Source organism: Pituophis catenifer, unplaced genomic scaffold (genome assembly GCF_029215685.1).
Source record: "Pituophis catenifer annectens isolate HBS135680 unplaced genomic scaffold, rPitCat1.0.hap2 SCAF_7, whole genome shotgun sequence".
NCBI lineage: Eukaryota > Metazoa > Chordata > Lepidosauria > Squamata > Colubridae > Pituophis > Pituophis catenifer.
The window spans coordinates 18,231,538-18,248,946 of record NW_027256887.1 but is presented as its reverse complement, the minus strand read 5'-3'; positions in this window follow the sequence as shown (position 1 = coordinate 18,248,946).

Sequence of the window (17,409 nt, the reverse complement as noted above, 5' to 3'; positions counted from 1 at the left end):
TAAACTGACTTTGTATAAATATACAAAAGTATGAAGGCTATTGCTTAACGCATTGTAAGCCACCCTGAGTCTCCGGAGAAGGGCAGCATATAAATCAAATTTAAAAAACAACAACACAGTTTGGCCCTAGAACAGTTGTACCTGCACCTGTCCAGGTGAACAAGTATATCCCAAGCCAGTGTTTCTCAACCTTGGCAGCTTTAAGATGCGCGGACCTGAACTCCCAGAGTCCCCAGCAAAACTGGCTGAGGATTTCTGGGAATTGAAGTCCATGCATCTTAAAGTTGCTAAGGTTGAGAAAAATTCTCTTCAGCTGTTCAGAACAGCATGGGAGCCAAGAGTGTGTCTATGGGGCATTACAGAATTTTCATTCCTGTAAATACATAATGAAGTTATTTATGAATGTCTATTAGGATTAACCAGATGAAGAGTAGCCTCTTCAGAAGATTGTTTAGGATGTCAGCCGTATGAAGACATATTCTATGTGTCATCTCTTTAAAAATAGCTATCTTGGCCGTTTCTTTACATAATCCCTGAATACTATTGTTAGTTTTTAAAATCTGGATAGAAGCATAAATTAAATAGATCTGTGAATAACTGGCTATCCCATGCAAACTCCAATTTAAAAATCCATGATAACTGGTTGCCTAGGCCCAACTTGAAGACACTTAGTGAAAAGATCAAGATTTCTATGAGTAACTGGTTTGATTGTCAAACTGCTCCTATTGCTAAGAAAATCTTACCTTTGTGTGACTTTCTTCTGTACGATAAACTACTACCCTACATTATGCTACCATATTTCCCTTCAGTCCTAAAATGCATGGACTTCAATACAATGATGAAAAAAATGATGAAATGCAAATTATGGCCTTACAATATAAACCTTAGTCTTGTGTACTTGGTCTTGATATTAAACACCAGAAGTAAGTCCTGAGGTTTTCATTGTTATATTACAATATATCACCTGGTCCCTACAGATACCTGAGTAAACAGCTCCAACTCATCCAATCCTGACATAAGACTTAATTTCTAATATCATTCTCGTTGCCCCTTTTTTGACTCCTTCCTACTTTGTCTTCTTAATGTGCTTCCCATACATTGGGTGGGATCTCACCAACACAGAATAAAATAGATAGCTATACTTCCCAGTATTTCTGAAGCTATCCTTCTGCTGTTAGACTCTAAAATTGTATTTGCCGTTTAGGCGGCCAATGTTGATTGGTATTTAAGTGTACAATCAGCTGTTTTTGCAACACTTTCCAAAATTATGGTGGGAAGTGTCATCGCACTTCCTACCACCATTACATGGTTTTGCCAAATTGTCAAGAAATAGGATGTACCAGAATCAAAACAGAAATGAAATTATTCCCAGGTATGAAATCAGTCTCAGTAATATTAAATTAGTAAATATTATTGTGGCACTCCACTGTACCCATTATGACAAACACATACACACACATAAGCATATGTGCGTACATGGACACACAGACACACAAATATCCTGATCAGATGCACTGAATTTTTTTTTAATGTGTCCAAGCTACGGGGGAATAATGTCAAGTCTGCTTTAACTCTCACTGATTTCAAATGACTAGTCCAGAGGAAATTCTTAATTCATTTTAACCTTCGTTCTGAGGTTGCTGAATGTGCTGATTTTTTTTTTTTTTAACTTATGCAAAAGCTGCATCTTTATTTGCTAGATTTGTTGTTCTGTTCTGTTCCTTCCTGCTTCTTGCCCTTCTGGAGACAGTCCCGTTTTCATTATCATCCAAGTTCTAAAGTTCTCCAGTGGCCAAGACTTTGAGATTTTAAAATATATGGCACTTTTCCTGAACTGACACGTGTACATTTTTTAATTAATTATTAATTAATTAATTAATTAATTAATTAATTAGTCATATTTCTATGCTGCCCACTCTCCGAGGACTATGAGCGGCTTACACCAAAGACAGTATACTAAATAGCATATTGCCCCCTAACAATCTGGGTCCTCATTTTACCCACCTCGGAAGGATGGAAGGCTGAATCAACCTTGAGCCAGTGGGATTTGATCCACTGATCTACTAAACTAGCAGTCAGCTGAAGTAGCTGCAGTGCTGCACTCTAACCACTGCGCCACCTCGGCTCTTATGGACGTCATTTATGTCTTATTCAGTGCTGTCTAATTTCCGACCACCTTTCCAACAACCCAATCATAGCCAATTATGGTCATTATATTCTAGTGATAAAAAAAGGAGCTTGTTTTCTACTTTTCCTTGCAGATTTTATAACCACATTACATTTCTCTCCCTCCTTGAGCACGCTCTTCCTATCTCATGTTGCAATTTTCGAATGATTTGCATTGCCCACAAACACTAGCATACCTGGAAACACACTTCTTCTATAAAAATAATGCAATATGACAGCCAATTATGTCTCTATGTAATGTTTCAGAAAGGAACCTTCTGTATGCTAATTTTTGTTGTTTTATGCCGCACTACGCCTTTCATATTACAGTGAATATCCATAGAAATCATCTTTCAAACCTTGGATTCTAATTAAGCTGATTTGGCTGCCATTGAGATGGAGCCCTTCACAGGGTGTTTATAATGAGAACTTGATGACTTCAGAGTGATAGAATGTCATACACATCAAGAGTCTCTCTCTCTTTTATCATCTTTGCATAAACTTATGAGGAATATAGACATGGTGAGCTACTCTGTTAAGCATTGGCTGTCATTTAATGGTCTTTTGGGACTCAGTTTCATAAAACCTGAGTAACATCACTATTTACCATAGATCACTGGAGATTTCAGCATTTCTTTCCCCTTCTGTTGAACAAGCAAATAGAACAAACTGTTCTTCATTGCCTCTGTCATAGGCCTCTGCGTGGTTATTGGAAGAGAGCGGTAAGTGAATGGGCAATGCTGAGGTCACATTGCCTAACAACCCAGAATATGAATGTAGGGCTTAATTATCAGTTAAGAAGTTGAAAATATAGATTGAAAGTTCCTCTTTAGAGATGACCCTGCATACCACTAGCTTCCTGTTGCTGGTTTCCTTACCTTCCTGCCAGGAATGGGGCAAAGTTTGCATTTTCACTTATAGTGAAAAATAAATTCATGTTTCCTTCCTGCTTGCTTCCAGGATAGAAAAAGTACAAGTGTGTGTCATAATTGTCCTTACCATTTTAAAATTATTTATGATGAGGAAGTAGAAGGCTGCTTTATACTTGTCACAGCTGCATTCAAGGGGGTTTATCTGTCACCAGCTGTAAAATTAGAAAATCAGCCATTATTGCTTAGAGGCAGAAACTTACAATTATGAAATGTTGTATATGGTGCACTGATAATGAACTGTCAAAGCTCATCCAATCGTCTTATGGATTTTTTTCTCTATGATCACTAAGGAAGTAAAGGTCTTTAGAAGAATTTATAGTTGGTTTAATAGTAGTTCCCATGATGATCAGTCCCAAAGACTTATCATCTGTTCCTTCCCCATCTGGAGCAGCAGCATCAATGTAAAAATCAAACATTGCATAGTCCATCATCCCAACCATTCTCCACAGGAACTTTATTCTCATTGTCCTCTATCTTATTAATTTATCATTTACATTAACACTCGCATTTGGCCTTGGGAATCTGTTTTCTTGATGACATATTCATGACAGCATGAGGCTCCATTTAACATGAGAACAACACACCCAATGCGAAGCAAAATAATAGAAATAGAATAGAAATCAACACAGCGAATCAAAATCAATGTCAGGGAATAAAAGGGAAGCTAAGAATGAGCTCAATAAAAGGAGAGGAAGATTAGGTAAATATATATATATATAGTATCATTACAATCAGAATAGTTATTCAGTAAAACCTGAATATTGCCAAGATATGAATTTTTGGGGAGGATTTTTGGAATCAGTGGCAAAAAATGATTGCAGAGATTTAGGTCTTAGAAAGCTCTTATATTTCAATGATGACATAAACTATTAATATGCAGAGAAGAGAACTAAAGATATAGCCAAGAAATATAAGATTAAATGTGATTTGTAGTGATGCCAGCATTGATTCACACTGCAGTTTCTGAAGGATAATTCTAAGAATTTATTTAAAAGAAGGAGTTAGGAAGAGATGGATAAATCCTAAAAAAAAATTAGTTTTGACTAATGGGACCACATTCAGCTCCCTATAATTATTATCGGTCATCAAGTGATAAGCAAGTTTGTCACTCTCATCTATCTATCTCAACTATCAACTATCAGTAACATTCTTTTCCATATTTAAATTAGTTTGCTGAAAAAAATATATGCCCTGGAGATAAACCAAAAATATTACATTAGGAAGCTTCTCAATATCTTCAGTCCATGGTCACACATTTTTAGTCTGAGCACTTACTGTTCCTTATTTCTTAACACATACTAACCTGAACTGCTCTTCTGAATATGCCTGGTTAGTCGAATTTCATTAAGTCACAAAGTCAATCCCACAGAGATGCCCTAGCTTGTTAAACGCATTATAGTTTGCATAGGTAGTTGGAATACTTCTAAAATTGGGTTTGAGTTCCCTTTTCTGAATGAAGTTACACTAACTACAGTATAGAACTAATGAGCCACATGGAGATAAGTTTAATTACTTTCAATGCTGTTGCCTAGAAGTAGCTTAAGATGGCAATATTTCTTACTTGAAAGATAATGAAGGAAGAAAGACGACTTCATTAGATAGACAGGAACTCTAAGCAAGCAGGCTTTTCAAAGAAGACTTGAAGGTCAAATCATCACTTGTAACCACTTTCAAGCCAGGGTGAGCTTTCACCATCTCTGCAAATAGTAACAAACAGTTTTATTCTTATCTTATTCATAGATTTTACCAATTTACCTCCACTTGCTATTTAATTGCCTAGCCTGATTTAAAAATAGGTTCTGCAAGAGCATTTTTACAGGAAAAAAAAATCAAAGGGCAGCTGCAATTGTCACACAGATATACCAATTTTCCTTCAAAGACATGGGCTGGGATCCAAAAAGATATTTGAGATGCACTCAGAAGCTTCTGTGTATTCTCATGAGATATGTTTTCCCTTCATGAAAGAGATCTCTATGCCATTTCTAAAACTACTTGTGGAAACAAATTCCCTATTAAAAAGGGCTTATTGCAGCATAGGTAGAACCATTAAAAAAAACAACAGTATTTGGTGTAGTAGTTGCAACAGGTACCTTGAAGAGTTCTTAAAGCAGAGGTGTCAAACTCGATTTTATTGAGAGCCATATCAGGGTTGTGTTTGACCTTGGGGGCTGGAGTCGGCATGGCCAAGGTGGGCATGGCCAGATTGACATCACTCATTTTGGGGGCACCTGTGGTGGCCCAAGTGTTCTGCCAGTGAAAACGGGCTCCCGAGCGCTGTTTTCGGTGGTGAAGGCCTCATGCAACCCTCTGGCAGCAAAAACGGAGCTCATGAGGGTTCCATGCAGCCCTCCCAAGCTTTGTTTTTGCTGGCAGAGGCACCGCGGGCTGGTCCTTCACTGTTTCCAGGGTGGTCCCATAGGCGAGATGTAAGCACTCTACGGGCTGGGGCCGGCCCACGGGGCTTGAGTTTTACACCCCTATCTTAAAGCATTTCTCCCCATATCCAGCAGTATTATTTTACAAATAGTAAGTTGTCATAGCATCATCATCCCAATGATGCTACTAGGAGTGGCTAAGCAAGGAAGCCATTGAGCAATTGCATGATATGTGAAGAAGTGTACATTAGATCCATGTTAGTATCATATGCATTTATGTATAACTGCACTCCATTCGTTTCCTCAAGGAATAGGTAGGAATCTTCACAGAGGGCAGAGTAATGTATCAGACATCCTGGTTAGGTAAAGGTAAAGGTTCCCCTCGCATATACGTGCTAGTCATTCCCGACTCTAGGGGGCAGTGCTCCTCTCCATTTCAAAGCCAAAGAGCCAGCACTGTCCGAAGACGTCTCTGTGTTCATGTGGCCGGCATGACTAAACGCCAAAGGCATACAGAATGCTGTTACCTTCCCACCAAAGGTGGTCCCTATTTTTCTACTTGCATTTTTTACATGCTTTCGAACTGCTAGGTTGGCAGAAGCTGGGACAAGTAATGGGAGCTCAGCTCGTTACGCGGCACTAGGGATTTGAACCGCTGAACTGCTGACCTTTCGATCGACAAGCTCAGCATCTTAGCCTCTGAGCCACCACGTCCCTACATCCTGGTTGGCAGAATTGAAAAAAAGGATGGAGGAGCACAGAAGGGATCTAGCAGCTCAGCATTATGTTTTTGCAATGGATCATCCCCTACACTTTGGGACAACATGACCTGGATGACTGAGAATCTTTACAGACTTTTAGCTACACCACCTTTGAATGGTGTGGAGTAGGAATGGATTTCTAGAGGAAAAATTGCAGACTATAGGAACCAGAAGCACTACTCAGGTGACCCCGAGGACACAGATAAACCTCCAAGTGCTTCAACGACCCTCTAAAAGGATGCAAATGACCAACTGTCTGCAAGGAATATAAATCCTTCCATTCCTCATTATCCTGTCAGAGCTGAGGAAGCTTCTTGGATGAGAAGCGAAATCTCTTCAAAAACAAGAAAGTTCAGTTGCCTCCTGAAAAAGGATCTTCGGGACAACCATGACCTGGATGACTGAGAATCTCTACAGACATCATGTCCTACAATCATATGTGAATAAAAAACTTGTTCCTCATTTGAAAAAAATTAACTAGCCAACGATTATACATACTTTTTAAAGAAAAACACTTGATGTGATATACTAAAACTGCTTCTATACAGATTGCTGGGACTCTGCGTTGCAAAGATTTGTCTAGCTACACAAGACTTAAAAACCATCAGCACTATATAATGCCTCTTGTTCATTATTCTAATAAATATTACAGCAATGTATTTGCCTCCATATTTTGAAGTTATAATGTATGTTCAGTGAAATATAAACTGGGTTCATTTCTGTATTCTCTGTGCTGCCAGTCTTAATCTTTTTCAACAGTGGATCTTCTATGCCAGCTTGTTCATTCTGGAAAATCTCAAGTAATTTTATCAATCATTCTTAATTGTAGGCAAAGTTGCTGACTTTCAGCATTGAGTGTTGATGATCTGAGCAGCCAGAAGACAATTTAGAATATTTAAGTTGATGGGGGAATTGATAATTGCCCTTAATATGGGCTAATAATTGTGGATCAAATCATTTTTATAATTGAGAAAATGCAGCCCCTGCATCAAAGCACAATCCACCAGAAATTAATAAAACTTGCCAAATATGCCTATTTTTTTTTTTGACATCTGAAACTTTAAAGGTATTTTTAACTGTTTTTCCAATACTGAGGTCAGTGGGATGAGATCAGAAATATTAGGCTAATAACTTTCATGAAACTAGCCTGAAAATTGAATGCAGTTGGAAATCAATATAAGTAATAAAGGACATCTTTTTTTTCCCCAAGTAACTGTTAAGAACCTAACATTATAATAACTTTAACTATATTAATTGGTTAAGGTTAGAATTTATAAAGTTTCAAGGCTGGACTCCCTAAGAACTGTGAAACTTTGAAAAACTTCCATTATGAAAAGAGTGTATGATTTTTTTACTGTTTTTTTCTTCAGGTAACAAAATAAACGTTCATCCATAATTCTTACATCTATAATTTCTAATTAAAACTTTGCTGAGTTAAGAGTTTGGAATCATTATTAGTGTAATTCTAATGCAGATTTTAAAAAATGGAAAATGAAACGGTTTTGTTTATTAAATTAATACCTACAAAGATCAGAACTGTGAAAGTCATGCTATTCTTTGCGACTGTGTTTGGAAGCAAAAGTTGGATTTTAAAGTAGCAGGAGATGAAGATTATTGTCATTTTTGAATTTTGGTGTTCCTGAAAATACCGTGGACAGCCGAGAAAATAAACTGATTGATCACCAAATAAATCAACTCAGGATTCTCATTTGAGACACAAATAGATCATAGGATAATAGGGTGAAAAGGGATCTTGGGAGTACTCTAGTCCAACTCCTTGCTTGAGCAGGAGACCTTATAACATTCTGGCTTTCCAGTCTCATCTTGAAAACCTCCACCTGCAATTTAGAGCACCTACAACTTCCAGAGGTAAGACATTTCACTCATTAATTGTTCTCATTGTGCAAGAAATTTCTCCTAGGTTGGATCTCTCTTTATATAATAGTCAGCTGGTGCCATCGCTGACTATTGGGGGCGAATCATTGGCCCCCACGGAAAGGGCTCGCAACTTGGGTGTCCTCCTGGATTCACGGCTGTCTTTAGAAGAGCAATTGACGGCCGTGACCGGGAGGATTTTTCATCAGGTTCTCCTGATCCACCAGTTGCGTCCCTTTCTGGATCGGGACTCGTTATGCACGGTCATTCATGCCCTCGTCACCTCCCGTCTGGACTATTGTAATGCTCTCTACATGGGGCTCCCCTTGAGGAGCACTCGGAGGCTCCAACTGGCGCAGAGTGCGGCCGCGCAGGTGGTGATGGGAGCGACGTGGCGCTCCCATGTAACGCCTCTCCTGTGTGAGCTGCACTGGCTCCCGGTGGTCTTCCGAGTGCGCTTCAAGGTTTTGGTTATCACCTTCAGAGCGCTCCATGGCTTAGGACCTGGTTATTTGCGGGACCACCACCAATAGCCTCCCACCGACCAGTATGCTCCCATAGAGAGGGACTCCTCCGGGTGCCGTCGGCCAAACAATGTCGACTGGCGGCCCCCAGGGTGAGAGCCTTCTCTGTGGGGGCACCTACTATCTGGAACGAGCTCCCCCCGGAGATATGGAGGATCCTGGATCTGCGTACCTTCTGTCGCGCGCTTAAGACGTTCCTATTTCATCAAGCTGGCCTGACCTAAATTTTCCTCTTTTTAAATGGGAATTTTAAATTTGGTTTTAAACTATTGGGGTTTTAAAATGGTTCAGCCAAATTTATTTAATTTGTTTTATCTCTATTTTAAATTTTGTATCTATATGTTTTATTTTATGGCTGTTCACCGCCCTGAGTCCTTCGGGAGTAGGGCAGTATACAAATTTAATTAATAAAAAAATAATAATAATAAATAATGATCTTCCACCCATTATTTTTTATCCTGCCTTCAGGTGCTTTAGACAACAAGTTTACCCTGTCTTCTCTGTGATCAAGCTCAAACTTTGGACACATTATTTGAAGACCCAACTAATGGAGAAGGCTCTAATGCTAGGAATGATGGAAGGATAGAGAAGAGGATGACCAGAGGATGAACTCTGGTGATACAGCAGTGATGAGTGCATCATAGGGAGACTTTAAAATAACAGATTAGGGATAAATCATCATGGAGAAAACCTATTCTATGTAGTCAATAGGGGCCAAAAACAATGATAGCAAATATCAATCAATTTATTTATTGGATTGGCATTCTGGTGCAGAATAGATTCTCAGCAGTTCGCATACATCAATAAAAGTGCAATTAAGCATTCACAGTAAATTGATAAAAGCACTTAATGCAATATTACATACAGTAGTTGCAATCTGATGGTACCAACTCATTCCCAGTTTATTTATCCTAAATGTCTGATATAAGATGGAATGACTTTGTTAATACAGTCATAAAATTCCAGGCATAAGTCTGTCCAGGAGAAAGACAGGAAAGCAAAGGTCAATAGGAAATTCAACTGTATTCATTCTTCAGGAAGATCCAGATTAATAGATCAAAGTAATCTAGGGCTACAGATATTGCCATTGGGAGTTGACCAATTCACCATAGGTGGCAACTGAACTCAGGATCCAATACAATGGTTGTCATCATTAATTGGTTCCAGGAAGTGCAACGAGAATCAAAAACGATGAGTACCAAACACATTTTTCCTATAAGGAATAATGTAAATAAATTTAATGTGTTTCCAAACTAAAGACCCATGATGAGAAAAAAAATGCCTCAAAATACAGAAAATGGCCATAGAAGCTAAGACTGCAAGGGGATATGCACAGGGCAAGAGATAGCTTGTGATTAATGGATGGCCCTTTGTTTTGGCTGGAAAGGGTAAAAAGTCACAAGGCAACTGACACCAACAAGTTCTAGCTTGCACATCAAGTACAAAACAAATGACAAGTACCTGGACAAAATTTTCATGTCAAAGTCATTGATGAGTTTTAAAACAGTCAAATATCAAGGTATGACCATAGTTTCTATTGTTTTCTCTGTGCTGAACATTTCCCATACTAAAGGGAAGAGCGAATATAGAAATGATGATGAATACAGCTGAAATAACTGGGATGGAGTCCCATGAGTTATAATTGCAGTTATAAATCCAGCTTTTTGAATATTTATTTATTTATTTATCAAAATTATCCATCAACCATCTCACCCAAGTGACTCTGGCCACTAGGGTGGCACTAAAAGTTTAAAAACTTGATGGACCTCTGCTCGTCACTCTTCAACTAAACAACCAGAAGATGGTTGAAGTACCGTATTTTTCGGAGTATAAGACGTACCAGAGTATAAGAGGCATCTTAGTTTTTGGGGAAGAAAATAAAAAAAAAGCTGATTGGTGGGTGGATCAAATACTCCCAATCAGCTGTTCCCAGAGGTGAATTTTAGCAACAGTGTCCTTGGTTGTGTGGTCTGTGCCTTGTTTTTTTATTCTGCCTCTGAAACTTCTGAAACTCTGTTTCAGAAAAAGCTTTTTTTTCTGCCTCTAAAAGCTTCCGAAACAGCTTCAGAAAAAAAGCCTCAGAAGCTTTGTTTACGGGCTTCTTTTCTGAAGCTCTGTTTGAGGGCTTCTTTTCTGAAGCTTCGTTTCTGATGCTTTTTTCAGCCTCTGAAACCTCCGTTTGAGAAGCTGGGCGGGGCTACATTTGGAGTATAAGATGCACCCAGATTTTCACCCTCTTTTTTGGGGAAAAAGGTGTGTCTTATACTCCGAAAAATACAGTAGATAGTAAACAGATGAAGATACTGAACTTTCCCCATGTTGACAATTAGTTTGGTATCCAAAGATGGATAGTTCTTATTAATTGAAACTATTATTTTCTGTTGTAGGGAAAACTAATAGTTTGGACTACGTGCTTTATCTAGGATCAATATTGCAGCTAGATCATCTTAGATTAAAGAATTCTTAATAGTCTTATAGATAAGTATGTGCATTAGTTACATTGTGAAATGTGTCATTAACTATGATTTTTCGCTTGCTTACAATTCCTTTCTTGCTTCTGCTTTTCTGATAATTTAGAAAATTTGTGGGCTTTTTTCCAATTGCGTGATTTAAAATAAATAAAGAAATCAAGCAGCTGCAATGTTAGATTTTATTCAGAGTAGAGGTGTAAAATATAGCTTACTTTTGCACACTAAATATATTCCCTTCAAAGGAAGCTGTATTTCATTCAAGAAATAAATAATCTATGTATAAAACGAAAGTGGAATCAACAACTGCCTAGCCATCCTTAAATCATTTCAAAAAGAAGAGAGTGTGCTAAGGTGAACAGTGTCTGCATTGATGTGACCATTACTGGAATATGGCAACTACTGCCATTATCACTTGTTCTCTCCACGGATGCTTGCCCTGCTCCAAAGGATGAGAGTCCTTGTCTCTGATTTTATATGCAACATCATCAGAGGTGGTATTCAGCTGGTTTAGACCAGTTCACCCGAACCGGAAGCGGAAATCATGAGTGGGCCCACCCACCCCGCCCCTGCCCCGGCTCTATGCCATCCTATTTAGGCATGTTTCTGTGGCTGGATGCATGCACTGAAGGCATATGTGCAAGCAAAGTGCATGCACAGAAGGCTGGGCGCATGCCCGGAAGGCAAGCATGCACACGAACCAGGCGCGCACGCACATGAAGCAAGCATGTACGCCAGAGGTGGGTTTCAGCAGGTTCTGACCAGTTCTGGAGAACTGATAGCGGAAATTTTGATTAGTTTGGAGAACCAGTAGTAAAAATTCTGACTGGCCCCACCCCCATCTATTCTCTGCCTCCCAAGTCCCACCTGATCGGGAGGAAATGGGGATTTTGCAGTAACCTTCCCCTGGAGTGGGGAGGGAATGGAGATTTTACAGTATCCTTCCCCTGCCACCCCCACCATGCCACGCCCATCAAGTCATGCCGTGCCCATCAAGCCACACCCACAGAACCGGTAGTAAAAAATTTTTGAAACCCACCACTGGTGCACACGTGTGGTGAACTGGTAGTAACATAATCCGAAACCTACCACTGAACATCATCCACTAACATCCACACTTCTCTTCTGCCACAATGAAAAGACTTTCTGCAGTTTTCAGATGGATTCTCTAGATCATTTTACAGAGCATCAGGTCTTTTCTCTGGGAATTTCCCTTTAGAATTTCCCACTGCAGTACAAAAAAAATTGAACTTCCTTGTATTTTCTTCTCAAAACTGATTATTGTCCATTTCTTCCACCTTCTCCACATAACATTACCTAACCTGAAAGCGAATAATATGCTAGGTATTTATGCCCTTGTACTTGCATTCATCTTTGGGCTTAAAGTTAGGCTGTTCTTAACCGAACTGGAAAAAAAAAAAAAGCCCTTACAAAGATCAGTTCAGATCCATAATAAGGACTTCTCTCCTGATGCCTGTTGCTTGAAACAGATGAAAAGGAGATGTCAGAAAGAAAGAGGTGTCTAAGAGTCCTGCCACAGAACAGCCTCTTGGAGAGTTTCAAGCTGTCCCTTCTATTTATCTTCTGGGATGAGCTAATGTTGACCAGCTTCAAAATAATTTTCTGAAGTTCATCTGAGCACAGGAACAATAAATAGCCCCTGAAAATTCATCCCACTGATCACTGGGCTTAGAAAGGTCACACAAGAGAGACCTAGAAACAACCTGGTTCTTTAATGGAGCCATTTGTAACACTCTGGGTGAGGCGCTGGCATCGGTGCGCTGCTGTTCCTTGTCAAAGTGCAAAGACAGCATTGTAAGCATGGAATGTTTGCCATGTATGGCAGTGGCCACAGCCAGAAGGCAAAGGGCCAACGGGAGAAATTTACTGGCTTTTGGAATTAGCTACATCTAATGCTTCCTTTAAGGGACACAGTGGCTCAGTGGCTGGGAGCAGACATTGCCTTTTTGCATTTATGTAAGAATTTTAGATAAGGGACCCGGTGGCTCAGTGACTAAGATGCTGAGCTTGTCAATCGAACAGTCGGCAGTTCAGCGGTTCAAATCCCTAGTGCCGCGTAAGAGCATGAGTTCCCATTACTTGTCCCAGCTTCTGCCAACCTAGCAGTCTCGAAAACACATAAAAAATGCAAGTAGAAAAATAGGGACCACCTTTGGTGGGAAGGTAACAGCGTTCCATGCGTCTTTGGCATTTAGTCATGCCGGCCACATGACCATAGAGATGTCTTCGGTCAGTGCTGGCTCTTCGGCTTTGAAACAGAGATGAGCACCGCCCCCTAGAGTCGGGAATGACTATCACATATGTGCGAAGGGAACCTTTACCTTTTACTGCTTCCTTTAGTGAACCCACCATGATGCTTTCAGTGACTACCTTGATCAAAAGTGATCCACAATTTCAAAAGATTGCCCAATCATCTTCTGAGTTATTTGCTATACTTAGCAACATCCATGCAGATATATCACCTTTGATTGCAAACATATCTGATTCTGAAGGCCACTGGAGTGTGATTTCAAAGCCCTCCCGTGCCACCAGCTTTTGCCTTGGTAACCCAAACACTTTCTCCATTTGTTAGAATCACCGGAGTCCTTGCCGTCTAGCTGGTGTTTTCATTGATAGACTGACACTAATTAAGAGGAACAGAGCTGGGACACTGCAGTACATTTTCCACAGCCACTGCAGGTTGGGCTTCTGGCCAAGACAGCGAACGCTTCTCTTTGCATTCCTTTCTTCTCCCCAGAGAAGAGCTATTTTACAGACACCTGGCATTTGCAGATCCAAGAAATCTGGGGCCGCTGCTGTTGAAATGTTGCCGTGAAAGAAAATTTCTGCCGCAGCACAATCCTCTCTCTGAAGTACCGTGTCATTAAGAGAATGAGGTATTTTCAAACGGAGGAGGGTGAGAGGCTGAGACTTCCATTGGTTTAAATCTTCAAGTTAATTTCATTAAAGTTGTAATTGCTCATTTTGAAAGTGGCACAAATACCATCCTGCTTTGCCAAGGGCAGACTTGGGGATAAACCGCTAACAAGATAAATTGCTTATTTATCGCAGGAGTGGACGTTCTTGTAGAACATCAGCTGAATATACGAGAAATAGGCTGCCTTTGGGCTCTGGCCTAGAGCACATTTCTTGGAGAAAGTAAGACCAAAAGTGAAACAACAGGGAACAACTTGGATCATAGCTAAGGTGACCAGATTTTAACATTGGTAAAGAGGGACATTGTGGGCGTGGCTTATTTTGTGGGCGTGGCTAGCTGGTCATGTGACTGGGTGGGCGTGGCTAGCTGGTCATGTGACCGGGTGGCCATGGCTATGTCTATAGGGTAAGGTGAACAGATTTTAACATTGGTAAGAAGGACACCATTGTGGGCGTGGCTTATTGTGTGGGCGTGGCTTGGAGGCCATGTGACTGGGTGGGCGTGGCTACCTGGTCATGTGACCGGGTGGCCATGGCTATGTGTATAGGGACTACTCAGAGGGCTGAAAAGTCATTTCTGACAGGTCCTCACACTTTTGACTGGTCCTCACACTTATGACCATCCTCACATTTATGCCCGTGCAGCATTCTTAACAACCATGTCACTCATTTCACAACTGCTTCTCTTCAACATGGTGACAAGATAGGGCAAAAATGTAAAATGTGAGGACAGTCGTAAGTTCGAGGACTGGTCAAAAGTGTGAGGACCAGTCAAAAATAACTTTTTCAGCCCTCTGAGTAGTCCATATGCACAAAAGGACTAACCAGAGAGCTGAAAAAAGTCATTTCTGACAGGTCCTCGCACTTTTGACTGGTCCTCACACTTATGACCATCCTCACATTTATGCCCATGCAGCATTCTTAACAACCATGTCACTCATTTCACAACTGCTTCTCTTCACCATGATGACAAGATAGGGCAAAAACGTAAAATGTGAGGACAGTCATAAGTTCGAGGACTGGTCAAAAGTGTGAGGACCAGTCAAAAATAACTTTTTCAGCCCTCTGAGTAGTCCATATGCATTAAAGGATTACAGCAATAGAGAGGGATGAAGGAATGGAAATTAAAGTAGGAGTGAGGGTAAGAGAGGGAGGAAGAGAGGAGGAGAAGGAGAAAGAAAGAGGAAGTAGGGAGGAGAAAAAGAGGGTGGGGGGAAGAGAAAGTAAGAAGGAAAGAAAAGAGAGAGGTGGTAGGTTTGAGGAGAAAGATTGCTGTACAATAAAAAAGATGAAAGGGAAGAAAGCCAACCCCAAGCAAATATAAAGATATTAAGATAAAGAATGAATTGTTAAACTTTAAAGAATAAAAGAGAACAAATATGAATAAATAGCAATAATTAGAAACACACATACAAACATACAATGTATTTTCTTTGAACAGAATATTTGGCTGGTTCACAAATTTAAACAGCGTTTAGTCATTTCAATTAAATTTACAATTTCTATATTTCCTTTTTGCCATATTTATTCCTCATCTATTTTTTAAAAAAACCAATATTACCCTTCATCCTCATCTCTAATCTTAATCAAATTCAATTTTTCCCTTCTATTCTATATTATACCCCTTCCCATTGTCATCTATTTTTATATCCATCCTCACATTGTTTAATTATGTAATTATGTAATACAGTTGTTTAATACAAATTCAACATTTTAATATAAATCAATTAGTTATAAAACTATCTTTTTTGTATATTAATCAATATGAACATGAATATTCCAATTATTTCCATGCAATCCAATTTCTTACAAATCAATTAATTATATTTACCAATAATAATAAACCAAATAATTTCTCCCATATATTCCTCCGAACCACAACTTAACCATTTCTGCTTTCAACACAATATACAATTAATAGTATCTCAATTATTACAATTCCCTAGTTAAATACAGCTTTTTTTCCTTTGTGTTTTAAAATCTTGAACTCTCCTCCTAAATTTCCCATTGTTTGGAGTTTTTCACCTACCTTTTTTGGGGAGGAAAAATAAAAATAAAAATAAATCTCTCTCTGCCTCATTTTGTCACGCTGCACCAAAGACCCTGGTTTCGGTTTCATTTTCGTTTCTGAAGCTTAGCTAGGGGGGAAAAAAACTGCTTTACACTGATTGCCTGTAGGGCGGCCCTTTGAAGCCCCGGGCAAGAGTTTAAACAGTTTTTTTTTTCTTCTCGCCATCAGCTGGGGCTCAAGAAAAATCGGGACTTTTTTGAAACGCCGCGGGACGCGGGACAAATTGCTCAAAAGCGGGACTGTCCCGCCAAAAGCGGGACGTCTGGTCACCTTAATCATAGCCTTCATGAGCTGGAGGTCTAAATGTACTTTTCAGGTCATCATTGGTTATGGCCTAAGAAGAAAGATATTTCCCAGCTTGTTTGCAGAGAGGGGACCCAAGAAATTAGAATGATAGCCCAAATCATGTGATCAAAGCTCTTTTATTTTTTTTATGTGCATGGTAACACGTGCCCAAAAAAAGGTAAAGATTCTCCTTGCACAAATGTGCTAGTCGTTCCCAACTCTAGGGGGCGGTGCTCATCTCCGTTTCAAAGCCGAAGAGCCAGCACTGTCCGAAGATGTCTCCATAGTCATGTGGCTGGCATGACTAAATGGCAAAGGCGCACAGAATGCTGTTACCTTCCCACCAAAGGTGGTCCCTATTTTTTTCTACTTGCATTTTTTATGTGCTTCCGAACTGCTAAGTTGGCAGAAGCTGGGACAAGTAACGGGAGCTCACCCCATTATGCAGCACTAGGGATTCGAACTGCTGAAACTGCCGACCTTTTGATCGACAAGCTCAGCGTCTTAGCCACTGAGCCACCACATCCCTCTAAATTGAAGAAAGCTTGCATCTAAAAGCCATTTCTGGCTTTTATTGTATGTTTGGAGAGACATCACCATGACATCTTTTAGACATCTTTTATTTTTCCCTTGACTGACTGTTATCCTAATTTCCCTATCCAGTACTGTCATTACCACTACAGTTCCTTCCTTGCATTTGCGAAGATAAAATGAATAAATCAAAACTTATTTCATATACCATTTTCCTTTCTTCCCTGTCTTATTCTGCTCCAAAGAACTTCTGCCCAATGTAAACTTCTCAAATGTTGCACTGATTTGCAATTTGCAATTTATTTATCATTCCAGAATGACAGTGCCTCAAATGTTGCAATACTGTTGGCAGCATATTTTTCATGTATCAGAGCAAACTGGAAAAACTGCTCAGAAAAACTTATATTCAAAAGTATATAAAGTATATAATATAGGAGGGGAAATTGTTTCTAAAATTAGAACTCTTAGGTGTACTTGCAATGAC